This window comes from Callorhinus ursinus, unplaced genomic scaffold (assembly GCF_003265705.2).
Source record: "Callorhinus ursinus isolate GAN/ISIS: 27379988/994484 unplaced genomic scaffold, GSC_fseal_2.0 scaffold56, whole genome shotgun sequence".
Taxonomy (NCBI): Eukaryota; Metazoa; Chordata; class Mammalia; order Carnivora; family Otariidae; genus Callorhinus; species Callorhinus ursinus.
This window is the reverse complement of record NW_027397118.1, coordinates 2,840,311-2,852,491: the sequence shown is the minus strand read 5'-3', so window position 1 is coordinate 2,852,491 and position 12,181 is coordinate 2,840,311. Positions and strand designations below refer to the sequence as shown.

The 12,181-nt window shown below is 35.6% G+C and overlaps 1 protein-coding gene across 10 annotated transcripts in view; it reads left to right on the top strand.

The window, feature by feature from the left end:
• Positions 1-12,181, top strand: part of CHD9 (chromodomain helicase DNA binding protein 9) — a 230,132-nt gene that overhangs the window by 67,948 nt on the left and 150,003 nt on the right. Inside the window, exons 1-2 of one of the 10 annotated variants that reach the window (XM_073884388.1) lie at positions 5,863-5,968; positions 8,912-9,007. The exons of the other annotated variants lie outside the window; for them this stretch is intronic. The gene's annotated coding sequence lies outside the window, so the exon portion shown is untranslated. Of the gene's footprint in view, positions 1-5,862; positions 5,969-8,911; positions 9,008-12,181 lie in introns of those variants that run through there. 10 annotated transcript variants of the gene reach the window in all.

Below are 12,181 nucleotides of genomic sequence, written 5' to 3'. Positions count from 1 at the left end.
AAAAAAATGTTTTTAATAATTTATAGTATTCCAAGAAAAATGGAATTGAGTTTCTCAAAGATTTGAATGTGAAATCGCATCTTAGAAGATACGTTGAGGAAGATGTGTCAACATTTGACTGAATTCGAAATGCTAAGTAAATGGATTTGATAGAAATGAAGTCACTGCGTAAAATCTTATGTCTATTAAACTACTTTAAATGAATCAGAAAGGCAAGGAAAGCCGTAAGAAAGAAAATCTAAGTGTAGTGTCATAGAAGCTGAGAGAATTTCCAGAAGGCAGAGGGGTTACTTGAACTGAATTCAGGAAACATTTAAACAGCTTTTGTTATAGGCCAATCAGGCTGTTAACTGGTACCGCAGATGAATAAGTCATGGGCCTTGTTTTTTAAGCATTCAGTGCCAAAATAGTATATGATAGATGGAGATGCATGGATGATTGGAGGCTTCATATAGAAGATGGCATTTTTGAGTTTAGCTTCTGTCACTTTTGTTAGTGTTGGCAAGTGTTTTCTTAGTGGTCAGACGGGGATTGAGAGAACATTGGGATTTGCCTAGGAGTTTATTAGTCACCCTTGAAAATATAGTTGCAGTAATTTTATGAGGGCAGAAAGTAAAGTACAAGAGGTTAACAGGCAAGTGGGTATTTGGAAAATGGAGGCAGTGGATCACTTATTCTCAATATTTGTCACTGAATGGAAGGATAGACATAGATGATTTTGTGTGTACATGTTTGTTAAGGTAGGAGAGACCTACTGCCTAAAGTTAGAAGGGAAGCAGGTAATTGCAAGGGGATGATTAAAGATTCTAGACAGAGTTGGAATGTATTTGGGTGCAAGTTGCTTAAAAGCTAGATGGAATGGTATTAAGAGGTGAAAGTGTATCTTTGGAAGAAAGTCATGCTTCCTCTTTTGAGAACAGCTAGAAGGGAAAGAACAGAAGCAAAGATAGATAACATGCTTCTAAAAAGGTGACTGGTGAGTTTCAACTGGAAAGCCTCAGAAGAATATGGAAGAGGCAGAATTCTCCTTGGGTGAGATTGGGGGAGTTAGGAGAAGGCTTGAGGAGATAACCTAGAAGCAAAGGGAAATGAATTTAAACACTTTCTCAGCAAAAGCAAGGACCACATTGAAGGTACAGATTGGAATTAACCTTGTATTAATACTCTGCCAGGCATATAACAAGTATTATAAATATGCAGAAATGTGAACTGAATTGGACTGAGGTCTGGAGGTCACATTACATTGGTGTTGTTAATAGAGTATGGTGGGCTGAGTGAACTGAAACTGGTCAGCATATTGAAGCATTAGAGATTATTAGAAGAATCAGAGGAGGTCTGGAGAAGCTTAATAGTCATGGGAGAGTTTGAATGACTCTTGGGAAATCAGAAGTGAGATGACAGATATGAGAGGAAAAGCTGCATTTATTAAGTGCTTTCTTTATTTTAGGAACTTTCAATGTATTTCTAAACTGTGTATATTTCTAAACCATTCAACAACCCTGCGAGTTAGGTGGTAATAATCAACCTGGGTCTCAATTTTTAGTGTATTTCAAACTTTGGAAAATTGTGCATTTAAATCAATTTCCTGTTTTTAACATTAATTGAAATTTGTTTGGTTTTATAATATATATTTATACTTAATTTGGTTAGGGGTATGATTGATGTTCAGGACTACTTCAAATAGACAACTTGACCTGACTCATTAGCAGCTAGGAAACTTACAGTCTATTTTCAGTATCAGCCCAAAATTAGTTATCCTCAATCATCTTTTACCAAGAGTAGAGATGAGATTATGTTTTAAAGATTTCCCTTTCTATGAGATGCAAAGTGAGACTAAATTAAGTGTGAATGCCAACAAAGTAAGTAATTGAATTTAGTAAATCGCTATCTGCAGAGGGGGATGTTAATATAAACATTAAGTGAGTGCTATTTACATTACTGGTTTTCAGGTCTTTTAAAGCAAGGAGTCCTTTTTTTTTTTTAAGATTTTATTTTTAAGTAATCTCCACACCCAGTGTGGGGCCCAGACTTCAACCCTGAGATCAAGACTTGCATGCTCTACCAACTGAGTCAGCCAGGCACCCCTGAATCCTTTGTTTTTTGAAAATACTACTCGAAAGCTCAATCTGTAAGATATATAAAAGCGGAATATTCAGGGAGAAATCTTTTATTGGTGAGGAAATGGGGGAAGGTGAGGCCTAAAGCCCTCTCTTCCTTTCAGTGGCTAAACATTACCCATTGCTCCAAGGAGCACAGATTGAAAACTGTTTACACAGTGCTCTGTGTGTGTTATTTTATAGTAGTTCTATGAGATCAATACTATTACAGTCTCCGTTTTAAAGGTGAAGAAACTGAGCTTCAAGTGATTAAATGATTTGCCTAAGATTACATAGCTAGGAAGTGATAAAGCCAGGATTCCAATCTTTTACTAGTCTTATTTTCAGAGTCCGTAGTTTTAACTACTGTGTTGTAATACAGGCCCTTTGTAAAATCACTTCTCAATGAAAGTAGGATTTTGGGGAGGATAACTGGGAATTAAACTTTAAATTGGATCACTGAGGCATTTTTTGTGTGGTAAAATATACATAAGATATACTATTTTAATTATTTTTTTAAAGGTTTTATTTATTTATTAGAGAGTGAGCGCGCGAGAGAGCACAAGCAGGGGAGGAGGGGGCAGAAGGAGAAACAGGCTCCCCACTGAGCAAGGAGCCCAATGATGCCATGATGCGGGGCTCGATCCCAGGACCCTGGGATCCTGACCTGAACTGAAGGCAGACGCTTAACCAACTGAGCCACCCAGGTGCCCCTATTTTAACTATTTTTAAGTGGACAGTTCAGTGGGAGCTTCTTACAGCATAAAAGTGATATATTATTGCTTAGAATGCTTTTGAATCTCAGCCTTTGGAGTAACTATTAAGGATCAAGGAGTTTTTATTTGTTTTGTGTTACATTATTGTATTTTTTTAAATATTTATTTATTTGATAGAGAGACAGAGAGCACAGATGGAGGGGGAGGGGCAGCGGAAGAGGGAGAAGCAGACTCCCCACTGAGCAGGGAGCCCAATGTGGGGCTCGATCCCAGGACCCTGGGGTCATGACCTGAGCCAAAGGCAGATACTTAACTGACTGAGCCATCCAGGTGCCCCGACATTATTGAATTCTTGAAAGCATTTGAGTATTTACTATGTGCCAGGAATTGTACTAGTAGATACTAGGGATACAGAGATGAATAAGACCAATCTCTGCACTCATCTTTAGTAGAGAAGACAGATTTGGTAAGTTCAATCTACTAAAGTAGACATTATAGGTGTACTACTAGACCAAGAATGATAATATGGTGTGTAAGGTGTGAGACACGAAAACTGAGTGCCTAACAGTTTGAGGACTGTGTGTGTGTGTACATGTACATGTACATGCAGGCTACCTAGAGATAGTAGTACTTGAGTTTAATCTCAAAGACATTACTTTATCAAATGGAGAAGTGGGAGGTGGGGGGCAGTGTTGTAGGCTTAGAGAACCTCTTGTACATATTAATGGAGATGCGAGAGTGTTTGAATTTAGGCAGCATTTCAACATGGTTGAGCATGGATTACCTATGGGAGAACAGAAGCAAAAAGGGTAGAGGGGCATTGATATCTTTAGGAAGGGAATAAAATGAGCAAGAATATATGTTGAGAAGGCAAAGACAAATTTAGGCATATGATGATACCACTGATTCATATAAACATTTTTTAAATGAGTTGGAAACAAAGTACAATTAGATATAACAGGCTTGGTCTCAGTAATTTTTGAGCAAGTTAACATAGAATCTTGATCTATATTCCTAGTTCTGTGGGTCAGTGAGAGGAAAATACATATTTATTGAGCATTTACTATGTTTTGAGACTTTGAATATATTCTTCTGAACTCTGCAATAACCCTGCCAACTAGATGATTATCTGTTGAAAGCAGACTGAGAGGTTCCAAGAACTGCTCAAGGTTACACAGTTTAGAGAGATGGTAGAAACCTGGGGTCCCTCAGCTACACAGTTACTAATTTACACTTGCCAGATGTTTTTCTAATTGACTAGTAAATCTATTTTATTATTAAACAGTTAAAGTTGTATATATTGCAGTGAGATTAATCCAAAACATACTGATGATACATACAGCAGAGTTTAGGATGGGATTTGATAGAATAGTTTAGAGATTGGGATATGTGACATTAAAGTCTTTTATCATGTGGGCTTCTATAATGATTTTGTGTATTGTACCTTAATAGAATGACCTAAGATTTAATTGTTAGTTAGCTGTTGGAAGTAATTTAGAAGGATGTCTGTCTGGATAACTATTTCAAGTTGGTTTATATTTCTGTTGGGTTCTAATTTTTGCTAGTACTCATGTTATATGTTAAGATCATATTAGCCTAAAACATTTAAAAATGAGAATATTCCTACAACTTAATATAATGATTGTCCTTCCTATAATTTTTTAAAGGAATTTTAGATATGGAACGTTATGATTGATGTCTTCAAGAGGAGGAAAAATCATGGTCTTTTTTTAGTTAAAAGATTTTAAAAATTTAATTTCAGATAAGGACAGGAAATGATGACATTTTAGAGAGGGTGGTCAGGAATGGCCTCATTGAGAAAGTTACTTTTGAGAAAAGAACTGAATGAAATGAGGGAAGAGTGTACATAACAAGTACAAAGGCCTTGAGAAAGAACATATCTGGCTTTTTTTTTTAATTAAAAATATTAAATTTATTTTTTTAAATGTGTTATATGTACAATTTAGTGACATTAATTCCACTCACAATATTGTGCAACCATCACTACTATCTTCTGTTTTTTCCCTCTCCCCAGCCTCTGGTAGTGTGTAATCTTTTTATCTCTATAAATTTGCCTAATCTAGGTATTTCATATAAGTGGAATCATACAATATTTTCCCTTTTGTGTCTACTTATACTTGGCATAATGTTTTCAAGGTTCACGGTTCATCCACACTGCAGCATATATCAGAACTTTATCCCCTTTTCACGGTCGGATCACATTCCATTTTAGGTATCTACAGATTTTGTTCATCTGTTGATGGACACTTGGATTGTTTTTGAACTTTTGGCTATTGTGGATAATGCTACTATTTGCATATAAATGTGTATAAATTTTTGAGTCCCTGTTTTTAATTCTTTTGGGTATAGAGTATATAGGAGTAGAATTGCTAGGTTATATGGTAATTCTGTGTTTAACTTTTCGTGGAACCACCGCACTTCTGCATAGTGGCTGTACCATTTTACATTACTACCAGCGATGTATGAGATTGCCAGTTTTTCCACATCCTTTCAAATGCTTATTTTTCATTTGAAAAATAATATTCTTAAGTCGTTGTGAAATGATATCTCATTGTGATTTTGGTTTGCATTGTCCTAATGACTGATGTTGAGTATCTCTGTTTATTGGCCATTCCTGTATCTTCTTTGGATAAATGTATATTGAAGTCCTTTGTCCATTTTTATTTAAGTTGGGTTGTTTAACTTTATAGTAGTGAGTTTGTAGGAGTTCTTTATAAATTCTAGATATTAAACTTTTACCAGATACATGATTTGCATATATTTTGCCCCATTCTGCAGGTTGCTTTTTACTCTCTTGATAGTATTCTTTGGTGCACAAGTTTTTAATTTTTACGAAGCCCAATTCATCTGTCTTTTTTTTTTCTTTCGTTAACCCGTTTTTTTGGTGTTACATTTAAGAAACCATTGCCAGTCCAAAATCATGAAGATTTGCCCCTATGTTTTCCTCTAATAGTGTTATAGTTTCAGCTCTTAAATTTAGATCTTTGATTTATTTCCGTTGTTTTTTTTTATGGTATAAAGTAAGATTTTATTCTTTTGCAGGTGGCTATCTAGTTTTCCCAACATCAGTTGTAGAAGAGACTGTTTTTCCCCATTGAATGTTCTTGGCACCCTTGTCAAAAATCAGTTGACCATGTGAGGGTTTATTTCTGGACTTTCTATTCCATTGGTCTATATGTCTATCCTTATGCCAGTAACACATTGTTTTGATTACTGTAGTTTTGTAGTAAGTTTTGAAAATGGGAAGTGTGGGCCCAACTTCGTTCTTTTTTGAGATTGTTTTGGTTATTCTGGGTCCCTTGGAATTCCATATGAATTTTAGGATGAGTTTTTCTATATATGCAAAAAAATCATTGGGATTTTGATAGGAAATGCATTGAATGTGTGGATTGGTTTGGGCAGTATTGTTGTCTTAACAATATTAAGTCTTTCAATCCATGTACACAGGATGTCTTTACATTGATTTAGATCTACCTTAATTCCTTTCAGCACTGTTTTGTCTTCAAAACGGTATACAGTCTTCAGTGTACACAGCTTACATGTCCTTCATTAAATTTATTCCTAAATTTTTATTTTTTTAATGCTATCATAAATGGAACTGTTTTTAATTTCCTTTCCGGAATGTTGATTGCTGTCTTACAGAAATACAACTGATCTTTCTGCATAGATTTGTATCCTAGAATTTTGCTGAATTTGTTTATTAGCTCTAGCAGTTTGTTTGCATGCATGTGTGTATGTGTATGTGTTATTTACAGTTTTCTACATATAAGATCATGTTATCTGTGAACAAGATGATTGTACTTCTTCCATTCTATTTTAGATGGCTTTTATTTTCCTTTCTTGCCCATTTTCTCTGACTGGATCTTTTGGTTCTGTATTGGATAGAAGTGGTGAAAGTGGGCTTCCTTATCTTGTTCCTGATGTTGGGGCAAATTCTCTTTTTTAATTCTCTTATCATTGAGTTTGATATTAGCTCTAAGTTGTTCATACATGGCCTTTATCATGTTGAGGAAATTCCTTTCTATTCCTATTTTATTCAGTATTTTAATCATGAAAGGGTGTTGGAAGGGTGTTAGATTTTGTCAAATGCTTTTTTGTATCAATTGATATGATGATGATGTGTTTTTACCTTTATTTTATTAATGCAGTGTGTTACATTGATTGGTTTTGTATCTTAATTACCTTTACATGCCTAGGATAATTCCTACTTGTTCTTATAATATACTGTATATGTACGTATATGTATATGTATAATATGCTGCTGGATTTGATCTGCTAGTATTTTGTTGACAATTTCTGCCTCTGTATTCAAAAGAGACATTAGTCTTTAGTGTCTTGTTCTGTTTTTTGGTTTTGGGTTTTTTCCCTTGTAATGTCTTTGGCTTCATTATCAGGGTAATGTTAACTTCACAAAATCAGAGAGTACTTCTGACTTTTCACTTTTGTGGAAGAATTTGAGAGGAATTGGTGTCAATTCTTTAAATATTCGGTAGAATTCACCATTGAAACCATCTGGTCCTGGGTTTTTCTTTGTTGGGAGGTTTTTGATTACAGATTCAATCTTATTTGTTTTAGGTCTATTTAGATTTTCTGCTTTTCTAATCAATTTGGGTAGCTTATGTAACATACAATTTGTCCATTTCATCTAGGCTTATCCAATTTGTTGGTGTGCAGTTGTTCCTATTATTCTTATAATACTATTCTTCTATAAAAAGGACTTAACTATTCTTATATGAAAAGGGCTTATATAGTCCTTATATAGACTTGTAAAGTCTATATTATAAAGTAAAAGTCTATATTAATATCCTCTTTGGATTCTGTTTTTATTAATTTGGAACTTCTCTCTTAGCCAGTCTAGTTAAAGATTTGTGAACTTTGTTGATCTTTTCAGAAAACTAATGTTAAATTTCATTGATTTTCCTTTATTGTCTTTCTCTTCTTTATTTCACTTATCTCCGCTCTAATCTTCATTATTTCTTTCTCCTTCCTTTGGACTTAGTTTGCTCATTTCCTTAAAGTGTACAGTTAGGTTATCAATTAGATTTGTTTAATGTAGTTGTTTACAAGTATGTTTCTCTTAGAGCATTGTTTTTGCATTATCATAAGTTTTGCTATGTTGTGTTTTCAATTTTATTCATCTGAGGGAATTTTGTAGTATCTCTTTTTATTTTTTAGATAGGATTTTTCACATTTCAATAAGCTGGAAATATTTTGCTTGTAGCTTTGAAAAGAGAAGCTAGAGGGGAGACCTAAGTCTTTAAGAATCTGAAGGTTGTCATAATTAGGTTTATTTTAAACAATCTCAAAGTAGATGGCTTGGAAGGCAGGAGGAAAATTAAACTGTTAAAAAACTTCTTAACAGGTATTCAGGTATAGTTTGAATACCTTAACAGGAGTTGCTCTAGAAGTTCATAGACCTTTTTTCTTTTTCTTTTTTTAACAAAGAAATGGTGAATTTGCCAGCTTTTTATTTTGCCAAGTAAAGATATTCTTTAAAATGACAGATATGTCCTATCATTATCATTTTAGTCTTTAAAAAATGTTTCTGGATACAACTTAAGTGTTTTGGTCACTGTCATTGAGAGAGTTGCTATTTGCTATCTTAAAATACCTTCAAATGTTAATAGCTGCCAGTGATTATAATTTTACCACAGTAAAAATGTTAGTCAAGTGTTACACCAGAGAAGAAATTTTAAACAGTGAAATAGCTTCCTATTTCCTCTAGGATAAAGTCCAGAATTCTTAACATGGCTAATTTAAAGCCTTGGATATCTGACCCCTGCCTGCCTCGACATCTCTATCTGGCTAGTAGTATGCTCTGGCCACACTACACTGTTGAGTAGTTCCTGAAATGCTATGTCCTCCCTCACCTCTGGGCATTTCTTGTAGTGTTTTCACTGTGCTCTCACCAGTTTTAGGAATAATGCAAGAGAGTGCGGGGATTGTAAAAGACTTGTTTCCTATCCTAATAGGGATTACTGCTTCCTTTATTTAGTACTTTATAATTCCCCTTTGAGACAGACAGGACTGTAGTTAATAGTTTGTGTTGCTATTTTTGTTTTTTGTTTTTTTTTCCAGATGAAAACAAGTAGTAAGTGATCTTCTCAAAGTCCTACAGCTAGGAGGTAGAAGAGCCAGAACTCAGGTCTATGTTTTGTTTTGTCTTGTTTTTATGTAAGTATCCCGTTCTAATTCCTATGCAGTCATTGACTGATTTAGCAAAAATTTATTACGTGCCTACTATGCTAGGATACAAAGATGACAACAGTGTTCTTTTTCTCCAAGGGTATACAGCCTAGTGGAGAGAAAAGAAAAATATAATACATTATTATAATGGAGTGTTATTTGTACTATGCACAGGTTACAAGACAGACAGTTGAGTCAGAAGAGGCCTTCTATAGGAGGTGAATCTGAAGCTGAATTTTCTCCAAATATAAATTTGAAATAGCTATGGGTAGCTCATAAAGTAAAAAATAATGTGGCACAAATTTAATACTGTACAGAAATGCTGAAGGGATGACTAATAGAAAACTGAATAATTTGGTAAGGCCCAATGCTGCTCGTACCAAATGGGATGAAACTCTTAATGTGTAGAGCTTACTGGGAAGCCTAATTCATTTAGTAGAAATATACTGAGGGATTTATTTGGAGAATATAGAGATGTCTAGGAGAAAAAGCAACTATTAGACATTCAGGAAGTCAGTTTACCACTGAAATAAGTTTATATATATATATATATATATATATATATATGTATAAAAATCCTGTTTGGGAACATACTCAGTGATTTTATTTTTACTCTGAAGGCCCAGTTCAAATGTCGCCCTATCTCTATGTCTTTACCCATCTTTTCCAGAAATAATTAATCGTGATCTAATATAACATTATGCTGTGTATGCATCTCTGCTAAGTAATGTATCTCTACTTGTTTACGTGTTTTCTTCCTCTCTGGATTATGAACTTTAGGAAGGCAGGGATTCTGTTCTTTTGATGTACAATCCTCATGTCATTGGCATCGATAAATGTAGAAATAAAGATCGAGAAGTAATTTTATTTTGATTCTAAATATTTGTCTCAACCTTAAAAGATATAAATATATAAAATATAAGATATAAAGATATAAAATATTTTATTTTACTGTATTGGATTGATAAGGTCCCTATAGCAATGCTCCCGCTTACATTTCTGCCTTTACTTTCTACTTTTCTCCATTTCCATGCCCAATGCAGTAGTCATCCCCTTCCATAAGTATGTACTTCCTACCTTGCTGCCATTTCTTTTTTTTTAATTTTTTATTGTTATGTTAAACACCATACATTACATCATTAGTTTTTGATGTAGTGTTCCATGATTCATTGTTTGTGCATAACACCCAGTGCTCCATGCTGAACTTGCCGTTTTTAATACCCATCACCAGGCTAACCCATCCTCCCGCCCCCCCCAGAACCCTCAGTTTGTTTTTCAGAGTCCATCGTCTCTCATGCTTCGTCTCCCCCTCCGACTTACCCCCTTCCTTCTTCCCCTCGTGCTATCTTCTTTTTTTTTTTTCTTAACTATATATTGCATTATATGTTTCAGAGGTACAGATCTGTGATTCAACAGTCTTGCACAATTCACAGCGCTCACCATAGCACATACCCTCCCCAGTGTCTGTCACCCAGCCATCCCATCCCTCCCACCCCCCGACTCCAGCAACCCTCAGTTTGTTTCCTGAGATTAATAATTCCTCATATCAGTGAGGTCATATAATACATGTCTTTCTCCGATTGACTTATTTCACTCAGCATAACACCTTCCAGTTCCATCCACATCGTTGCAAATGGCAAGATCTCATTCCTTTTGATGGCTGCATGATATTCCATAGTGTATATATATCACCTCTTCTTTATCCATTCATCCGTCGATGGACATCTTGGCTCTTTCCACAGTTTGGCTATTGTGGACATTCCTGCTATAAACATCGGGGTGCACATACCCCTTTGGATCCCTACATTTGTATCTTTGGGGTAAATACCCAGTAGTGCAATTGCTGGATCGTATGGTAGCTCTATTTTCAACTGTTTGAGGAACCTCCATACTGTTTTCCAGAGTGCTTGCACCAGCTTCAATTCCCACCAACAGGGTAGGAGGGTTCCCCTTTCTCCGCATCCCCGCCAACATCTGTCATTAGCCATTCTGACGGGTGTGAGGTTGTATCTCATGGAGGTTTTGATTTGGATTTCCCTGATGCCGAGCGATGTGGAGCACTTTTTCATGTGTCTGTTGGCCATTTGGATGTCTTCTTTGGAAAAATGTCTGTTCGTGTCTTCGGCCCATTTCTTGATTGGATTATTTGTTCCTTGGGTGTTGAGTTTGATAAATAATAGATTTTGGATACTAGCCCTTTATCTGATATGTCATTTGCAAATATTTTCTCCCATTCTGTCGGTTGTCTTTTGGTTTTGTGGACTGTTTCTTTGGCTGTGCAGAAGCTTTTTATCTTGATGAAGTCCCAATAGTTCATTTTTGCCCTTGCTTCCCTTGCCTTTGGCGATGTTTCCAGGAAGAAGTTGCTGCGGCTGAGGTCGAAGAGATTGCCGCCTGTGTTCTCCTTTAGGATTTTGATGGACTCCTGTCTCACGTTTAGGTCTTTCAACCATTTGGAGTCTATTTTTGTGTGTGGTGTAAGGAAATGGTCCAGTTTCATTCTTCTGCATGTGGCTGTCCAATTTTCCCAACACCATTTGTTGATGAAGAGACTGTCTTTTTTCCATTGGACGTTCTTTCCTGCTTTGTCCAAGATGAGTTGACCATAGAGTTGAGGGCCCATTCCTGGGCTCTCTATTCTGTTCCATTGATCTATGTGTCTGTTTTTGTGCCAGTACCATGCTGTCTTAATGATGACAGCTTTGTAATAGAGTTGGAAGTCCGGAATTGTGATGCCGCCAGCTTTGCTTTTCTTTTTCAACATTCCTCTGGCTATTCGGGGTCTCTTCTGATTCCATACAAATTTTAGGATTAGTTGTTCCAATTTTTTGAAAAAAGTGGATGATATTTTGATGGGGATTGCATTGAATATGTAGATTGCTCTAGGTAGCATTGACATCTTCACAATGTTTGTTCTTCCAATCCATGAGCATGGAACATTTTTCCATTTCTTTGTGTCTTCCTCAGTTTCTTTCATGAGTATTTTATAGTTGTCTGAGTACAGACCCTTTGCCTCTTTGGTTAGATTTATTCCTAGGTATCTTATGGTTTTGGGTGCAATTGTAAATGGGATCGACTCCTTAATTTGTCTCTCTTCTGTCTTGTTGTTGGTGTATAGGAATGCCACTGATTTCTGTGCATTGATTTTATATCCTGCCACTT